The following is an 18,320-nucleotide window of genomic DNA, read 5'->3' on the forward strand; positions in this document are numbered from 1 at the left end:
ATAGGGCACCAGGGGATTAGCAAGATGAACAAAAATGGACAGAGGTTTCTGGAGCTATGCTGTCACCAAAGACTCTGTGTGACGAACAGCTACTTCCAGGTCAAGCTGTGCCACAAGGTGTCCTGGAGACGTCCGAGATCATGCCACTGGCACCAGCTAGACCTTATCATCACCAGACGTACCACCCTCAGCAGTATTCTCATCACACGCAGCTATCACAGCGCTGACTGTGACACTGACCACTCCCTGGTGTGTAACAAGGTCAGGCTTCAGCCAAGGAAGCTTCATCCATCCAAGAAGAAAGGTCGTTCTCGGATCAACATTAGCCGAACCACTGACCCAGAAAGGACCCAGGAGTTCCTCAACATCCTCGATCAGGCTCTTTCAGAAAACACCCAAGGCCTCAGTGCAGTGTCAAAGTGGAATCATCTGCACGCCACCATCTATAACTCTGCATTCACTGTGTATGGGAAAAGGGATGGGAGGAATGCTGACTGGTTTGAGGCTTATTGGACTGAAATGGAGTCAGTTACTGCAACTAAGAAGAGAGCCCTCATGAACTACAAACAAGTCCCCAGCAAACAAACTCTAGATGCTCTCAGATCTGCCAGAAACAAGGCTCTGCAGACTGCTCAGCACTGCACCAATCAATACTGGTTAAAACTCTGCAACAGCATACAATCTGCCGCTGAATCTGGGGGATGCTAGAGGGACATATGAAGGAATTCAACACACCAAGGTTCCTTAGACAGCACCTTCCATACCCGCAACCTCTACCAACTATAAGGACAAGGGCAGCAAATTCATGGGAACACCACCACCTGCAAGTTCCCCTCCAAGCCACACACTATCGTGACTTGGAACTATATCGCCTTTCCTTCACTGTTGCTGGGTCAAAATCCTGGAACCCCCTTCCTAACAGCACTGTGGGTGTACCTACCTCACACAGACTGCAGCGGTTCAAGAAGGCAGCTCACCATCACATTCTCAAGGGAAATGAGGGATGGGCAATAAATGCTGGCTTAGCCAGTGATGACCACATCACATGAATGAATAAAAAAATAATTATGAAAGCAACGGGCCCAGCAGTAACTAAATCAGCACCTTTGAAGACAAAGACTGGGACGATCATCACTGAACCTAACAAGCAGATGGAAAGGTGAGTGGAGCATTACCTTGAACTCTACATAACGGAGAACATTGTCATTGAAGTAGCTCTCAGCACCATTCCAGACTTCCCTGTCGTGGAGGAGTTGGACAGTGACCCCACCATAGTAGAGCTCAACAAGGCCATTGACCGTCTTGCCAGTGGTGAAGTCCTGGGAAATGTTGGTACTCCACCTGGAATCATCAAAAGTGGAAAAGCAGCTCTGCTGCAGCATCTCCATGAACTTCTGTGTCTCTGTTGGAAGGGGAGATCTGCGCCTCTAAACATGCGTGATGCAAACATTGTCACCTTGTACAACAATAAGGGGGAATCGCAGTGACTGCAGCAATTACCGAGGCATCTGCTTGCTAAGTATTGTGGGGAAGGTCTTTGCTCACATTGCTCTGACCAGATTGCAGACCCTGACATCACACATCTATCCTGAGTCTCAGTGCAGCTTCAGAGCTGGTAGATCGACATTCGACATGATTTTCTCACTTCGGCAGTTACAGGAGAAGTACTGTGAACAGTACAGACCACTCTACATTGTCTTTATAGACATCACCAAGGCCTTCGATCTTGTTAGCAGAGACAGACTCTTCAAACTGCTGTGGAAACTAGGCTGCCCTCCTGAACTCTTGGGCGTCATCTCTTCTTTCCACGAGAACATGCACAGTTCCGTCAGTTACAATGGAGCAACATCAGACACTTTCACGATCAGCAGTGGGGTGAAACAGGGCTGTGTCCTGGTGCAAACTCTCTTCGGAACGTAGGAGGAGGCAGTTTAACCTGTCGAGCCTGCTCTGTCATTCAATTACATCCTTGCTGATCATCTACCTCAACACCACTTTCCCGCGCTCTCCCCATATCCCTTGATGTCATGAGTATCAAGATTTCTATCAATTTCTGTCCTGAACATGCTCAATGATTGAACTTTCACAAACCCCTGAGGTAGAGAATTCCAAAGATTCACCACCCTCTGAGTGAAGAAATTCCACCCTATCTCAGTTTTAAATGGCCTTTTAAATGAAACTTTAAGGAATACAAGCCCAGTTTCCTCATAAGACAATCCCACCATCTCAGGGATTAGTCTGGTGACCCTCCGTTGCACTCCCTCTGTGGCAAGTATATCCTTCCTTTGATAAGGAAACCAAAACTGTACACAATACTCCAGCACGATCTCACCAAGGCTCTATACAATTGCAGCAAGACATCTTTATTCCTGTGCTCATGACCCCTCGTGTTAAGGCCAACATACCATTTGCCTTCCTAATTGATTGCCGCACCTGCATGCGAGCTTTTAGTGTCTCATGAACAAGGACACCCAGGTCCCTTTGGACAACAACACTTCCCAACCTCTCACCATTTAAGAAATATTCTGTCTTTCTGTTTCTTCTACCAAAGTGGATAACTTCACACTTATTCACATTATACTCCATCTGTCATTTCATTCACTTATCCTGTCCAAGTCCCCTGGAAGCCTCCTTGTAACCTCCTCACAGCTCACATCCTTTACAATTGGCATATTCTTCTCCATGCTGCTATTTTAAACTTTCAGTGACTCAGATGGGGGTGTCCAATTGCATACCAGAGCTGATGACAAGCTGTTCATCTTGGCAAGACTGCGCATCAAGACCAAAATGAGTCAGTTCTTGGTCTGTGAGTTGCTGTTCCCTGATGACGCTGTTCTAACATCCCATAATGAAGTTCATTAACAGCAGCTTGTATATCAGTTCTCCCTGGCCTGCAAGGAGTTTGGACTCAGCATCAGGAAGATCAAAGTTATGGGCCAGGACGAAGAAACTCCACCTTCCATCAACATCGACAGCCTCACTTTGGAGGTTGTCAACAGCTTCACATACCTTGGATCAACAATCACCAGCAATCTGTCCCTTGATACTGGAATCAGCACCAGGATTGCCAATGCTGCAGCTGTCATGTCAAAGTTGAGAAGACGTGGGTGAACCAACAGCAAACTGATCGAAAATTCAAAACTCCGCGTGTAACAGGCTTGTGTTCTCAGCATCCTCCTTTATAGTAGAGAAGCATCAATAACTTATGCAAGCCAAGTAAAGCAGCTGAACAGCTTCCACCTCCGCTGTCTCAGATGGATATTGGACATCTCCTGGCAGGACAGAGAGCCGAATGCGGTAGTACACCAGCGTGCAGGGATCCGCAGCATGTTTGCCCTCTTGAGTCAGCGGTGACTCTGTTGACTGGGTCATGTGTGCTGAATGGATGACGTTCGCTTTGCCAAAGATATGCTCTTTGGTGAGCTTGCTATCAGCACGAGACCAACAGGTCACCCACGTCTGTGATACAAGGACATCTGAAAAGCGAGATCTCAAGCTGACTGGGATTGGAGTCGATGCATGCGAAGTCCTTCCTGCTGACTGGAGTTCCTGGAGAAAGGCATTCAGGAAGACCATGGGAAAAGCAGAGGACAAAAGAAATGACCAGATGGTGGGAAAGAGAGCTCAGAGGAAGGAAAAATTATCAGTCGACCTCGGGCCAATGATATTCATCTGTACCAGCTGCGGAAGGAATCGTTACTCACGAGTCGTCCTCTACAGCCACAACAAATGATGTTTAATACAGAAGTGACGTACAACCCGGGTGTTGCCCATCGTCTTCCGAGACGGACGGTTGCCTATTACAATTACAACTACAGCTAAAACTACAAGAGCGAGTCAGAGGCTGGGAACTCTGCCATGACTAACTCAGCTCTTGACTTGCCAAAGCCTGCCCACCATCTACAAGGCCTTCCTCTGATTTCAATTGTATATGCATTTGCGATCTGGCTCTGTAGCTTAGTTGGTTAAAGCACCTGTCTAGTAAACAGGAGATCCTGAGTTCAACTCCCACTAGAGCCATATTTCACAATTGCAACAAACATGCTTGAAAAGTTTCATTATCAACATTGATATCTCTGTCTTGTGAACTTTAATTCAAAATACATGATGAATTTCAATCACATAAAAAAACAGCCTTTGTGAAGGATATGAGTTTGGAATGGCTGTTCCTCCTTGGACAGAATTTCAGTGCTGATACATCAAAGGTAACTTCTTTGACATAAATTTGTTCACAGTCACATTCAACCTGGAAAACAGCTTGATATTAATCTCACTGAAGGAAAGTGTGACCGTGTTCTATGTTTCAGAGTGTTTGTGTCATTATGTGTTGCTTTTAACCGAGACTGGGACATGACGCAAGTGGGAGGGTTTATCTGAAGTTTGGAATATTTGTCAGTCAGGAACAAGAAAAATCAAAGGAACCAAATAAGATAAACGGTGAGAAGATATTAAACTTTGTTGCATTTAATACAACTGTGTTAACTTTGATCTTTGCAGCCTTTTATAAACATTATTTGAAGGGTTTCAGTAAAAATGTTCAGTGTTGATGAGAGTGGGGTCTGGGTGAGCAACTGCTTAATGTGACAGGTTCAGGACTAGATGCAGGAAGTTCTCTGACAGTCTCTCTCTGATGGGTTGAGTTGATTTTCAACTGGCAGCTGTTGCTGTTTTGAGAATTCAAGTTCCCTCCACCGATTTTTTTGGACAGACAGCGCAGTATGAGGATGTAAAGGGTTAATGCTGAAGACAGTGGGATTAACCCCTCTCACAATCAGAGTGATGATGTAACAGTCACATGAGATGAGGTTTGGGAGGAGAGAGCAGCACCAAGGATGCTAGTTTCGGAGGCTTGATGAGTGTGTATATAGTATTGTGTAAATTACAAAATAGTTCTTAGTTCTTTCAGCAGGAAATGTGTCCAGAAAATATCGCGAAACTCACAATTTTATTATTCAGGAGTTGGAACAAAGGGATATTAACTCCAAGTGACAGTAGTGGTTTCATTTAACAAAAGAAAAGTAGAGAATTATATTGCTCATTGATTGAAATCCCCCAGTGAGGAGACAGTTAAACAGGTGATCTGTTGGGGCATCCTTCGATCCAAGATTTCGGCAGCATTTAATCTCCCTTTTTGGTGAAATTCTCTGTTTTTTGCATCTTTTTTTCATCCAGCTTTGATGGACCAGTGAAAAAACTGAAAAAAGTGAGCAGATCCATCCTTTATTTTCTTCCTTCTTCCCATCAGTTTCTCTTTTCTGTCCCAATTTAATCTGCTGTTTCTGCTGTTTTATCCATTCCAATCAAAATTCAACATTCCAATCAAATCGATTTGTTATTCCACAGTGTCTCTCCATGTGTTTTATTCTGTTGTATTCTCACACAGTCTGTTTGATGATCAATGTTACATCTCACTCTCTGTTCTGGTGAAGATCAGAAGCAGTGTTATCTGTTTGCAACACCCGACAAGTCGGCCTGAGGCTGTGTCTCATCGATAATGTGGAGTTAGGAACATAGGAACATAGGAGCAGGAGTCGGCCATTCAGCCCATCGAGACTACCCCACCATTCAATATGATCATGGCTGATCATCCACTTCAATGCCCTTTTCCCCACACTTTCCTCATATTCCCTTATGTAATTTGTATTTAGAAATCTATCAATTTCTGCTTGAAACATACTCAATGACTGAGCTTCCACAGCCCGCTGGGTTACAGAATTCCAAAGATGCACAACCCTCTGAGTAACAACATTTCTCCTCATCTCTGTCCTAAGTGGCTTGCCCCTTATTTTGAATTTGCGTCCACTGGTTCTCGACTCCCCAACCAGGGGAAACATCTTAGCTGCATCTGCCCTGACTGTCCTTTAAATATTTTGTGGGTTTCAATGATTTCACCTCTCATTCTTCAAAACTCTGGAGAATACAGGCCCAGTTTCCCCAATCTCTCTACATAGGACAGTCCCACCATCCCAGGAACAAGTCTGATGAACCTTCTTTGCACTCCATCTATGGCAATAATATCCTTCTTTAGGGGAGGGAACCAAAACTGCACACAGTACTCCAAGTGCAGTCTAACCAGGGTTCTATACAATTGAAGCAAGAATTCACTACTCCTGTACTCAAATCCTCTTGCGATAAAGGCTAACATACTGTTAGCCTTCCACATTGCTTGCTGCACCTTCATGTTAGCTGTCAGTGACTTATCGACATGGATACCAGGTCACCCTTATACTCTATACCTCAGTTAATAAAGGAAAGGATTCCATATACCTGCTGAACCACCTTATTGACCTGTACTGCTACTTCAGGGATCTGTGGACATTCACTTCAACGTCCCTCACTTCCTCTCCACCGTTCAGTGTTCTCCCATTAATTGTGTATTCCTTTGCCTTTTTTGAGGCCTGCTCTCGCTGTTCCCTGCTCTCCGAGTGAACTCTTGCTCCCTCTCCTGGGCTCTTTATGCTCCATTCTGCTCTCACTGTTTCCCGCTCTCTTAATGTATCAATATTTATTTGCCTTGTGTTTAATTTAATATATGGATTAACTGTATTTTACAGTTGTAGGTTTTATTTGGTAGTCCTGTACAAGTTGTGGATTGGTATTTAATATTTAGCTCTGTGAAAACGATTGTGAATGAAAATATAACTTTCAATCTTATACATGGGCTGGTCTGCAAGCTCCAAGTCCTTCACTTTGTAGTAATGGAATTGATACTGTATCTTTCAGTCTTAATCTCTGTGGGATTTTTGAACTGGTATGGAATGCATAACTTGGTCTCACGTCTGATGTACATTATTGGGATTAATAGGATTATAGGAAATAGGGGCATTAGGCCATTCAGCCCATCGAGCCTGCTCCAACATTCAAACAGATCGTGACTGATCATCTACCTCGACGCCATTTTTCCCTGCTATCTCCATATCCCTTGATCTTGTTAGTATTTAGAAATCTATCGATTTCTGTCTTGAATATGTTCAATGATTGATCTTCCACAGCCCTCTGGGATAAAGAATTCCACAGCTATCTCACCCTCTGTGTAAAGAAATTCCTGCTCATCTCAGTCTCAAATGGCTTGCCCTTATTCTGAGACTGTGTCCCCTTGTTCCACACACACTAGACAGAGGAAACATCCTATCCATATCTACCCTGTGACCCCCTGTAAGAACTTTGTCTGTTTCAATGAGATCACCTCTCATTCTTCAGAACTCTAGAGAATTTCGGCCCAGTTTTTGCAGTCTCTCATCATAAGACATTCCCACCATCCTAGGAGATGAGACCAGTGAATCTCTGTTGCACTCCCTCTATGACAAGTCTATCCTTCCTTAGATAAGGAAACCAAAATTGTACAGAATACTCCAGGTGCGGTCTCATCTGGACTTCATACATCTTTACTCATGTACTCAAATACGCTTTCAATGAAGCCAACATACCATTTGCCTTCCTAACTGCTTGCTGCACCTGCATACTAGCTTTTAGTGTCTCATGAACAAGGACACCCAGGTCCCTTTGGACATCGACACTTCCCAGCCTCTCACCATTTAAGAAATACTCTGTCTTTCTGTTTATTCAACCAAAGTGGAGAACTTCACACTTATTTACATTATATTCCATCTGCCCATTCATTTAGCCTGTCCAAATCCCCTGAAAGCCTCCTTGCATTCTATTCATGTTTTATTTCGAGATACAGCACTGAAACAGGCCCTTTGGCCCACTATGTCTGTGCCGACCAACAACCACCCATTGATACTAACCCGACAGTAATCCCATATTCCCTACCAGCTACCGACACGAGGGGCAATTTACAATGGCCAATTTACCTATCACCTGCAAGTCACCTATCACCTGCAGTGGGAGGAAACTGGAGCACCCGGCGAAAACCCATGCGGTCACAGGGAGAACTTGCAAACTCCACACAGGCGGTACCCAGAATTGAACCCAGGTCCCTGGAGCTGTGAGGCTGCGGTGCTAACCGCTGCACCACTGTGTCACCCATTCATTCTGTACCTTTCAATTCTGTAAATTTTGTCTGTTCTATTTCAGATTTTATATTTAAAATGTGACCATGGTGACAGAGTTTATTTAGATCTGATGGTGGGTTTGTTTTTGGACTGTGATTGATGTATCAAACAGTCAGCTGTACTGAATTGGAGTGAAATAGAAACAACTTCTGACTCTCCTGCTGTTGTTTGACTGTTGGATTGAAAATGTGTCTCTTGACTTTGGGATCAGTGTCTGACTACTTATTTTGTTTGCTCCAGTGGAACTGATGAGCTGGCAGTATCTCTGTGCTTTGGGAGTGATCCTGTACCGACTGTGTGTTGGAACGAGCTCGCTGCACTTTTCTTTGTGTCCAAGAATCACCACATCCATTCAGGTTCCTTCATGTATTTTCCTGCAGGAATGAAAGAAATGGTGAGGTAGAAGATACAAAAGCGAACAATGTAATCGTCCCAATAATAATCATTATGAACAATCACAAAATGAAAACCAGGAACACAAACAGTGTCAGTGTCTGACTCCACTGCAGTACTGCAGTATTCAGCTTCTGTTTGCCAGGTGTTTGCAGTGGTTTTGCAACAAGTTTGTGACATTCAGAAACAACACAAGCCCTGCACTGCTCAATGACTGGGACTGTCCGATAGAGCAGTGACCTTTACACAGTCGCATTTCTATCTCAACGGAAAACAAGCAGCCACTATTTAAAATGTGCCTTTCACACTTCTCACCTGGTGTCTGCAATAAATGCTCTTTGTCTAACTGTCCACATCGTTATTTTGCAGCTATTCCCCCGCCCCCCCCCCCCAACCCCACTGTTCACAATCCAACAAACAGTGAGAGACTGGAACTAAAGCAGGAAAATTCCCTCTCCTTTGGGTGGTGAAATTGTCAGTGATTTTCAATAGTGATTTCTTCCCATTGTGTCTCCCTGAGCCTGGACAGACACTGTCCGAGAATGAAATCTCCCTTCCCCGTGTCCCCGGCTCACTCCATGTTCCGGGAGCAGCTCCTGCTCCACAGTGTCTGTTACAAATACTCCCCGACTCCCCCTCAACTTCCCACCACTCTGCTGGAAGCAGATGCTGTTTGTTCATTTCCCCCGGGCCCGGTAAGTCTCCATTAGCAGCTGATTGAAAGCATCTTCCCCATTTGAGTGAATGGCCTCACAGACTGGGTTGGGGAAAGGCTGCCCATGCGCTCCACTCCTCATTGTGACGTCTCACTGGGGGCGGGGCTGCGTCGCGCGTGCGCAGATCTCTGCAGCAATTCAGCATTCAAACATCAATGGGAACTTTCCCCATTTCACCCTCATCAAAGTCCCATAGAAAGTGAAGAGGGGCTTGGACTGGAGGGAGGGGCGGGGTAGGGGGAACCTAGAACCCAGAAAGCTGCCCACTTGCCCCATTTAGATGCTCAATTTGCGGTCATTCCCTGCAGGGGGTTTGTTATTATTGAGCCCCTCCTGGGAAAACAATCCGATAGAAAGAGGGGAGAAAGGAGGGAGCCGGTGTGTTTGCTGGGACCTTGCAGAATTCATTTCAGCAGCAAAAGTCCCGGGTTATATTAACCCGAGTGAAATACGCTGTCAGTGAGAGGAAAACCGAACGGCCCTTTTCATCTTTTCATTGGAAACAAAGTAGAGCCGGAAGCGCGGCGAGCCGAGCAGACACACAAGCTCAATGACAGGAGAGCTCGGCCGTCCCTGAGTTTCAGCTCCCGGCTCTTACATTTCCTCATCCACACTGTCTTTACTCTGGATGTTCAGGGGTTCCTTGTCGGATTCTGAGTCAGTAGATCCACACACTCTCTGTTATCAAGATTTATGGGCAGGAATGTTTCAGGAAGTTTCAAAACTTTGTCGATTAAATCATTGTATTATTCACAGAACTAATGAGGCAATCGGTTCCTTATTCAGGCCTTGAACTTGGTTTGGGTAGACCGAAAACTGAGAGGTTCAGCACCTTTCCACTTCTTCACTAATATAACTGATTTTTTTGATGAAGTAACAGAAAAGGTTGATGAAGGGAACGCAATGGATGTTGTCTGTATGGATTTTAAGAAAGCGTTTGACAGACTACCACATAAAAGGCTGGGTAACAAAACTGAGGTTCCTGGAATAGGAAGGTCAGTATCTGCTTGGATTAAAAAATGGATGAAATATCAAGAAAAGCGAGTTGTGGTATTTGGTTGTTTTTCAGAATGGAAGATGGTGAACAGTGATGTCCACAAGGGTCAGTGTCAGGACCACCATATATAGAAATGACTTGAATATTGGAATCACAGAATCACAGAATTGTTACTGCCCAGAAGGAGGCCATTTGGCCCATCGTGTCTGCACTGACTCTCCAAATGAGCAATTCACCTCATGTCACTTCCCCGTCTTCTCCCCATAATCCTGCACATTCTTCCTTTTCAGATAACAGTCTAATTCCCCTTTGAATTCTTCAATTGAACCTGCCTCCATCACATTCTCAGGCAGTTCATACTTTAACCACCGCTGTGTGAAAAAGTTTTTCCTCATGTCGCTTTAATTCCTTTACCAATTACTTTAAATCTTCAGCTGAGGCTATTGTCTTATGCAAGTTCAACATGACCTCCTTGTTCTTGTACTCTATGCCTCTATCACTAAAGCCGAGGATACTGTATGCTTTATTAACCACTCTCTCAACCAATGACATATACCCCCAGGTCCCACTGCTCCGGCACCCCCTTTAGAATTGTACCCTTTATTCTACATTGTCACTCCATGTTCTTCCTACCAAAATTAATCAATTCACATTTCTCTGCATTGAACTTCACCTGTCATCTGTCCTCCCATTCCACCAACTTGTCTCTGTCCTTTTGAAGTTCTACACTATCGTCCTTACAGTTCACAATGCTTCCAATTTTCGTATCATGCATAAACTTTGAAATTCTGCCCTGTACACCAAGGTCTAGCTCATTAATATATATCAGGAAAGGCAAGGGTCCCAACACTGACTCCTGGGGAACTCCACTACATACCTTCCTCTAGCCCGAAGAACATCCATTGCTCACTACTCTTTGTTTGCTGTCTCTCAGCCAATTCCATATCCATGTTACTATTGTCCCTTTTATTCCATGAGTTATAACTTTGCTCACAAGTCTGTTGTGTTGCATTGTATCAAACTCCTTTTGAAAGTCAATAAAAGCAAAATACTGCAGATGCCAGAAATCTGAAATGTAAACAAAAAGTGCTGGAAATACTCAGCAGGTCTGGCAGCATCTGTGGAGAGAGAACCAGAGTTAATGTTTCAGGTCAGTGACCATTCAGATGCTGCCAGACCTTTTGAAAGTCCATGTGCACCACATCAACAGCATTGTCCTCATCATCCGTCTCTGTTACCTCATCAAAAAACTCCAGCAGGACAGTTAAACATGAATTTGCCTTAAGAAATCCATGCTGTCTTTCCTGAATTAACCCACATGGGACTATTAATTTTGCCCCGAATTATTCTTTCGAGAAGTTTTCCCACCACCGAAATTGAACTGACTGGGGAGTGAGGCGAGGTGAGTTGCTTTAGCAGAGAGCCAACATGGGTTCGTCAGGCCGAATGGCCTCCTTCTGTGCTTTAGCCATTCTATGATTGTATGATTCGAGCGACAACTGTTGGTGGAGAGGCAGTGATGCAGGAATGGGTTGACAGAAAGGGGAAAGTCTGGGCTGGTGTGTGTTTGCAGCATTTGCAGCTTGTGTTCGGGTTTGTGAATAAAAGTGATTTGGAAGCTGTGTTCCAAATTGAAGTTTTTATTGGAAGCAAGAAGTTGATGTCAATGAAGAATAAAACGTGTTAAGATGAAGCGTGGTGTGATTGTGGATAGCAGTAAATATAGTGTTGGTGAATTATTTGTGTTAATAAACTTCCACTGCACCCTCTGCTGTTTATATCCAGCTGTGTATTAGTGCTGTGTGTTAGCTAGATAAATGTTTGTTTCAATGCTGTTTATAAAGCAATAGCATTGCACTCAACCAGTCCCAGACATAGCAACACACGTACAAAAGCAAAAGACTGCAGAAATCTGAAACATAAACAGAAAATGCTTGAAATAGTCAGCAGGTCTGGCAGCATCTGTGGAGAAAGAACAAAGTTAATGTGAGCTAAGGAAACAGACCTGAACTGTTCACTGTTTCTCTCTGCACAGATGCTGCCAGACCTACTGAGCATTTCCAGCATTTTCTGTTTTTATTACAGCAACACCTTTGATCAGCAGTAGCGGTGATAGTGCGAGCCAGGGGGCAGCCGGGAAGGTACGTTTCACTGTGAAGTACTTAGCTGGCGATTCGGCGGACGCGGACACGGGGACTGCTGCGTAAGTGAACTTATATATTCGGGCAGTGGCTAAACCCGAATGGTATGTTGCCTCCTTGGTGCTATGGTCAGGGATGTCTCAGGTAGAGTCTACAGGATTCTTAAGAGGGAGGGGGAGCAGCCAGAAGTCGTGGTACATATCGGTACCAATGACATAACTAGGAAAAGGGATGAGGACCTGAAAAGCGTATATAGGAGTTAGGTTGGAAGCTAAAAGGCAGGACGAGCAGAGTAGTAATCTCAGGATTGATACCGGTGCCACGTGCTAGTCAGGCTAGAAACAGAGAGCGAGTGCAGCTGAACACGTGGCTACAGAGCTGGTGTAGGAGGGAGGGCTTCAGTTATGTGGATCATTGGGATACCTTCTGGGGAAGGTGGGACCTGTACAAGAAGGACGGGTTGCATCTGAACTGGAGGGGCACCAATATCCTGGGCGGGAGGTTTGCTAGAGCTCTTCGGGAGGGTTTAAACTAGTTTGGCAGGGGGATGGGAACCGGAGCTATGGATAAGTGGATGGGGTAGCTGTTGAACAGGCAGATACCGAGTGCAGAGAGTCTGTGAGGAAGGTTTGACAGTTGACAGGGCAAAGTTTCAGCCAGTATGATGGGTTGAAGTGTGTCTATTTTAATGCAAGAAGTGTCAGGAATAAGGGTGATGAACTTAGAGCATGGATCAGTACTTCGAGCTACGATGTTGTGGCCATTACGGACACTTGGAGATCACAGGGGCAGGAACGGATGTTGGATGTTCCGGAATTTAGATGTTTCAAAAGGAATAGGGAGGGAGGTAAAAGAGGTGGGGGAGTGGCACTGTTAATCAGGGATAGTAACACAGCTGCAGAAAGGTAGGTCATCGAGGAGGTTTTGTCTACTGAGTCATTATGGGTGGAAGTCTGAAACAGGAAAGGAGAAGTCACTTTATTAGGAGTTTTCTGCAAACCCCCCAAGAGCAACAGAGACACGGAGGAACAGATTGGGAGGCAGATTTTGGAAAGGTGCAGAAGTAACAGGGTTGTTGTCATGGGTGACTTCAACTTCCCGAATATTGATTGGAACCTCCTTAGTGCAAATAGTTTGGATGGAGCAGTTTTTGTCAGGTGTGTCCAGGAAGGTTTCCTGACTCAATATGTAGATTGGCCGACTAGAGGGGAGGTTATGTTGGATTTGATGCTTGGCAACGAACCAGGCCAGGTGGCAGACCTCTCGGTGGGAGAGCATTTCGGTGATAGTGATCACAACTCCCGGACCTTTACTATCGTCATGGAGAGGGACAGGAGCGGACGGGATGGGAAAATATTTAATTGGGGGAGGGGGAATTACAATGCTATTAGGCAGGAACTGGGGTGCATAAATTGGGAACAGATGTTCTCAGGGAAATGCACGACAGAAATGTGGAGGTTGTTTAGGGAGCATTTTCTGCGACTGCTGGATAGGTTTGTCCCGATGAGGCAAGGAAGGGATGGTAGGGTGAAGGAACCTTGGATGACAAGAAATGTGGAACAGCTAGTCAAGAGGAAGAAGGAAGCTTACTTAAGGTTGAGGAAGCAAGGATCAGACAGGGCTGTAGAGGGTTACAAGGTAGCCAGGAAGGAACTGAAGAATGGACTTAGGAGAGCTAGAAGGGGACATGAAAAAGTCTTGGCGGGTAGGATTAAGGAAAATCCCAATGCGTTCTACACTTATGTGAGGAACAAGAGGATGGCCAGAGTGAGGGTAGGGCCGATCAGGGATAGTGGAGGGAACTTGTGCCTGGAGTCGGAGGAAGTAGGGGAGGTCCTAAATTAATACTTTGCTTCAGTATTCACAGTGAGAGGGACCTGGTCGTTTGTGAGGACAGCGTGAAACAGGCTGATATGCTCAAACAGGTTGATGTTAAGAGGGAGGATGTGCTGGAAATTTTGAAAGACATGAGGACAGATAAGTCCCTGGGGCCAGACGGGATATACCCAAGGATATTACGGGAAGTGAGGGAAGAGATTGCCGCGCCTTTGGCGATGATCTTTGCGTCCTCACTGTCCACTGGAGTAGTACCAGATGATTGGAGGGTGGAAAATGCTATTCCCTTGTTCAAGAAAGGGAATAGGGATAACCCTGGGAATTATAGACCACTCAGTCTTATGTCGGTAGTGGGCAAATTATTGGAGAGGATTCTGAGAGACAGGATTTATGATTAGTTGGAAAAGCATAGTTTGATTAGAGACAGTCAGCATGGCTTTGTGAGGGGCAGGACATGCCTCACAAGCCTTATTGCATTGTTTGAAGATGTGACAAAACACATTGATGAAGGAAGAGCAGTGGATGTGGTGTATATGGATTTCAGCAAGGCATTTGATAAGGTTCCCCATGGTAGGCTCATTCAGAAAATAAGGAGGCATGGGATACAGGGCAAGTTGGCTGTCTGGATACAGAATTGGCTGGCCCATAGAAGACAAGTGGTAGTAGATGGAAAGTATTCAGCCTGGAGCTCGGTGACCAGTGGTGTTCCGCAGGGATCTGTTCTGGGACCTCTGCTCTTTGTGATTTTTATAAATGACTTGAATGAGGATGTGGAAGTCTGGGTTAGCAAGTTTGTCGATGACACGAAGGTTGCTGGAGTTGTGGATAGTGTGGAAGGCTGTTGTAGGTTGCAACGGGACATTGACAGGATGCAGAGCTGAGCTGAGAAGTGACAGATGGAGTTCAACCTGGAAAAGTGTGAAGTGATTCATTTTGGAAGGTCGAATTTGAATGCAGAATACAGGCTAAAAGACAGGATTCTTGGTCGTGTGGAGGAACAGAGGGATCTTGGGGCCTATGTACATAGATCGCTCAAAGTTGCCACCCAAGTTGATAGGGTTGTTAAGAAGGCGTATGGTGTGTTGGCTTTCATTAACAGGGGGATTGAGTTTAAGAGCTGTGAGGTTATGCTGCAGCTCTAAAAAGCCCTGGTTGCACCACACTTGGAATATTGTGTTCAGTTCTGGTAGTCTCATTATGGGAAGGATGTGGAAACTTTAGAGAGGGTGCAGAGGAGATTTATCAGGATGCTTCCTGGACTGGAGGGCATGTCTTACGAAGAAAGATTGAGGGAGCTAGGGCTTTTCTCATTGGGACGAAGAAGGATGAGAGGTGACTTGATAGAGGGGTACAAGATGATGAGAGGCATAGATGGAGTGGATAGCCAGAGACTTTTTCCCAGGGTGGAAATGGCTATCACCAGGGGGCATAATTTTAAGGTGATGGAGGAAGGTTTCGGTGAGATGTCAGAGGTAGGTTCTTCACACAAGAGAGTGGTGGGTGCGTGGAATGCACTGCCAGCGGTGGTAGTAGAAGCAGATACATTAGGGACATTTAAGTGTCTCTTGGATAGGTACATGGATGATAGTAGAATGAAGGGTATGTAGATAGTTTTGATCTTAGAGTAGGTTAAATGTTCGGCACAACATCGTGGGCCGAAGGGCCTGTACTGTGCTGTACTGTTCTATGTTCTCTGTTCGATAACACAGGTGTTGGGAGGCTCAGCCAGGCTATGCAATGTTACTTGGACGCTGAGTGACACCATCGACAACGGGACAGAGAGAAAAACACACAGAAAACTAATAGACTGTGAGGAAGCAAAAGTGAGGAACGGAGAGAGACAGACAGACAACGAAACTGAGATGGAGAAAAAAGGCATTTGGATGATTGTGCTCTCCCTGTTGTCTAAAGGTATTTCCTGCTGTGTAAATATGTTTTCTGTTGTGTAAAGGTGTCCCCTGTTGTTGTGTAAAGGTTTTACCTGTTATTGTTTTATTTTCTGTTCCTGACCGTCTCCTCACTGTGACCATTTGTCCTGGTTTTATTGTGGCCAACATCACCATCTGGTGGTGGAGAGGAGGCTCTGCAGGAAGGAGTTGACAAAGTGGGAGAGACCCGGCTGGTCCGTGTTTGCAGTTTGTGTTCGTGTGAGCAAAAATGATTTGTTACTGATTGATGTGTTCACTAGAAGGAAAAAGCTGATTGCAATCGAGCGCATCTTGTTATTATGGGTAAATAATTGATGTTTTGAAAGTGAACTGTTTGTGTTACTAGCAGAGAATGGTTTCGATCCATTGAACTCTGGGTTATGGACCCAGCACGCTTCCGCTGCGCCACGCTGCTAACTGTTGGGGTACATTTTAGCTGCCTGTTAGCGAAATATATTAATTTCCCCAATGTTTGTACAAAAATAGGATTGTGGTCGGATTTCTCAAGAATCCCAGACTCAGCAACACATGTGCTGATGGACTCACCCTCACTGCACAATGACACAAGGACACTGAGTAACAGCACCGACAATGAGGCAGGCAGAGAAAGACACACAGAAAACCAGGAAGATATTATCAGGACCCAGAAAGGAACAGACAGAGAAAGGTACTGAACAAACCAGCAAGAGACAGCGAAAGACTGATGATTTATGTAATTGTGTTCTCTATTGTGTCAAGATGTTCCCTGTGTTCTTTAAAATATTTTTCCAGCTGTGTAATATATTCTCTGTTGTGTAACCATATTCGCTGTTGTGTAAAGATGTTCTCTGTTATTGTGTAAAATGCTTCCCTGTTGGGTAAAGATCTTCTCAGTTGTGTAAATATGATCCGTCTTGTGTAAAAGTGTTCCCGGTTGTTTAAATATGTTCCCTGCTCTGGAATGTAGAGCTGAGTCTGCACGAATGGAATTGCTACAGTATCTTCCAGTCTGATACTGTATGAGGGCTGGAATATGATCCAAAGCACAGTCTATACAAATTGAATTGCTATTGTATCTTCAAGTTTCACAATCCGGGGGAGTTTTAAACTGAATTCTCAGTTTGTATCTCAGGTTATACTATCTTTCAGCTTCTCTTAATCTGATATTGCACTTGAGATTTAGACGTAAGAAAGGATGTACTGGCATTGGAGGAGTTCAAAAGCGATTCACTCAGCTGATTCCTGGGATGAAGCGGTTGACTTATGAAGAACGGCTAAACAGGTTATTCATTCGTGTTTAGAAGAATGAGGGGTGATCTTTTTGAAACATACAAGATTCTGAGGGGGCTTAACAGGGTGAAGAAGGGTCTCTGACCTGAAACATTAACTCTGCTTCTCTCTTCACAGATGCTGCCAGACCTGCTGAGTATTTCCAGCATTTCTTGTTTTTATTAACAGGGTAGATGTTGAGAAGATGTTTCCACTGGCGGGGGAATCTCAAACTAGGCGACATAGTTACAGAATAAGGGGACACTCATTTAAAACTGAGATGCAAAGGAATTTCTTCTCTCAGAGGGTAGTGAATGTCTGGAATTCTCTACCCCAGACAGTATTGGAGGCGATATCACTGAAAGTATTTAAAGAGGATGAAAATAGATTTTTGAAATATTGGAGAGTTGAGGGCTATGAAGAGCTGGCATGAAAGAGGAGTTGAGGTCTGGGGCAGATCAGCCATGATCTTACTGAATGGCAGGGCAGGCTTGAGGGGCCGAATGGCCTACTCCTGCTCCTATTTCTTCTGTTCTTATGTTATGTTATATCTAATGTATATGTCAGGATGCACTATGGGAATTAATACTGAAACTTATAAACTCATAAGGTGTGTAAATATTGGGCTGATATTTAACTTGAAACTCAGAGCACATTATTGTGGTTAATTCTGTAAGTTTGAAAAGGGAACTCTGTGCCATAATGAAAAAAAGAAATGCTGGAAATACTCAGCAGGTCAGGCAGCATCTGTACAGAGAGAAGCAAAGTTAATGTTTCAGGTCAGTGACCTTTCAGATGCTGCCAGACCTTTTGAAAGTCCATGTACACCACATCAACAGCATTGCCCTCATCATCCCTCTCTGTTACCTCATCAAAAAACTCCCGCAGGACAGTTAAACATGATTTTTCCCTGAAGAAATCCATGCTGGCTTTCTTGAATTCACTCACATTTGTCCATGGGACTATTAATTTTGTCCAAAATTATTCTTTCGAGAAGTTTTCCCACATCCAAAATTGAACTGAACGTGGAGTGAAATGAGGTCAGT

The 18,320-nt window shown here is 44.6% G+C and overlaps 1 non-coding gene across 1 annotated transcript; it reads left to right on the forward strand.

Moving 5' to 3' along the window:
• The first annotated feature begins 3,946 nt into the window (after positions 1-3,946).
• On the forward strand, positions 3,947-4,020 carry trnat-agu (transfer RNA threonine (anticodon AGU)). Its single transcript has one exon. It is a non-coding gene; the product is annotated as a tRNA-Thr (tRNA).
• Positions 4,021-18,320: the final 14,300 nt, after the last annotated feature.

The sequence above is a fragment of the Heterodontus francisci genome, chromosome 50 (genome assembly GCF_036365525.1).
Source record: "Heterodontus francisci isolate sHetFra1 chromosome 50, sHetFra1.hap1, whole genome shotgun sequence".
Taxonomy (NCBI): Eukaryota; Metazoa; Chordata; class Chondrichthyes; order Heterodontiformes; family Heterodontidae; genus Heterodontus; species Heterodontus francisci.